Source organism: Galeopterus variegatus, unplaced genomic scaffold (genome assembly GCF_000696425.1).
Source record: "Galeopterus variegatus unplaced genomic scaffold, G_variegatus-3.0.2 Scaffold1962, whole genome shotgun sequence".
NCBI classification, from domain to species: Eukaryota; Metazoa; Chordata; class Mammalia; order Dermoptera; family Cynocephalidae; genus Galeopterus; species Galeopterus variegatus.
Window position 1 is genome coordinate 54,058 of NW_007728073.1, and position 1,814 is coordinate 55,871.

The 1,814-nt window shown below is 37.6% G+C and overlaps 1 pseudogene; it reads right to left on the reverse strand.

Moving 5' to 3' along the window:
• Positions 1-72: 72 nt before the first annotated feature.
• Positions 73-1,814, reverse strand: part of LOC103596225 — a 45,618-nt pseudogene continuing 43,876 nt past the window's right edge.

A 1,814-nucleotide genomic window follows, 5' to 3' on the forward strand; every position in this document is an offset into this window, starting at 1 on the left:
AAAAATTTTTTTTTTTTTTTTTTTAGCTGCTTAGTCAGTAAGTTTATTGTCTTTATTTGGAAATTGTTTGGTTTAGCTCTCAGCAGCCTGCTCCTGAGCTCTGAGGAAACTTGCCTTCTTTTTAGCTGCCTGATCTTTCTTCTGGGCAAGGTACATGTTGGGATGGTTCCATCTCTTCTTCTTAACTTCTTCCTTGGACTTCTTCTCATAGACTGGATTCTCTCATATAGCAGCATGAGCTTTCTTATACATCTCCTCCATCATGTCTGGAAACACAGTGCTCTTTGTGTATCGAGAGAATTGTTTCTTATAAGCATCTTCACCTTCTTCCATTAAATAATGCCATGTAACCTGCAGTATTCTGACCCATGATGTGTTCCCGATGTACTTCTGCATTAAATTCCTTGCTCTCAGAATCATACCCAGGGAATCGTTTGGTACTGTGAGGGATAGACAAGCGTCCATCCACTGCACCCTTCAGAGCCCCAAAAACTTTATTGCCATTGGTAGTTCTGGCAAGGCCTGCATCCAAATAGCAGGTGATGGTACTGGGTTGAACATTAGTGCTTTCCATATTGTATTCATCTCCAGTCAACTCCACTTGGCCTTCACAGATCTTGTCCATGCTGAACCTATTGAGAAGCCTGCGGACCAGCAGCAGGCAAGTACAATATGCTGCAGTGTAATTTGTCAGGCCAGCTTTCACACCATATTATGGTAGTTCGTGTGTATAAGCTGCGCACACTATCATATCCCCTTCTATATGGGCATAAGCAATCTGACAAATGATATCTCTTAGTCACACAAGCTATCATCCTGTATTTGGGCGTGTTGTATTTATTTTTATCCTGGATCACTAAACATTTCCTCGCATAGTAATCGGTTTTACCTTCTCATCTTCTAAATTTCACTTGGTATCTCTTAAAGTAGGACTTATTTTTGACAACTTTAACAACTCCATTCTGCGGAACACAGACCTGCGTCCGTGGCTGGACACAGAGCTGCAGGCCCAGCAATGCTAGGTAACAATGTCTTTAAGTGAATTATTAGTGCAGTGTTGACTAAAATTAGAAGAGCCACAATTGAAACCGAAGTAACAAAAATGATACTGAATTTAATTNCACAATCTCATTTGATCTTTGATCAAGCCAAGAGATATAGGCGGAATGGGTGTTCTTCCAGATGGGGAAATTTATTGACTTTCATTCAGCAATGCATTTTTGAACACATCCATAACTTAAAGATTTCAGCACCTAATAATAATAAGTATGTTGCTTTGACTTAAATATTTCAAAAATTATTGTTAACAATAGTGTTTTCATAAAGCTTTAATTTGTTCTGTCTCTGCATAATTAGTTTATTCTTTTAGTTCCCATTTGTTCCCTCTGTTAGTTTCTGTATGTTAACACAGTCATAGACCAAAGAGATGACAATATTTCTACATTAACTTTCTGACTCTTTCTAAAATGCACAGCAAACTGCATTGGTGATTCTGTTGGTTACAGTTTAAAATGAGTGTGCTATTTCCCCGCAACTTTTTATTTTGAAACATTTCAAACCTACAGAAAAGTTAAAAGAGTAGTAGTACATTGAATGCATGCATACCCTGTACCTATGTTCACTAACCAATTATCATTTTGCCACGTTTGCTTTTTCTAAGTATAGATGCTTTATTTTTCTGAGCTACTTGAAAGTGAGTTGGAGAAACTTCACATATGTGTACTTCAGCTTGCATTTTCTGAGAGTAAGGGCATTCCCCAGTACAACCATAATGCTATTGTAACACCTAAGAAAATTAGTAATAATTGCATATT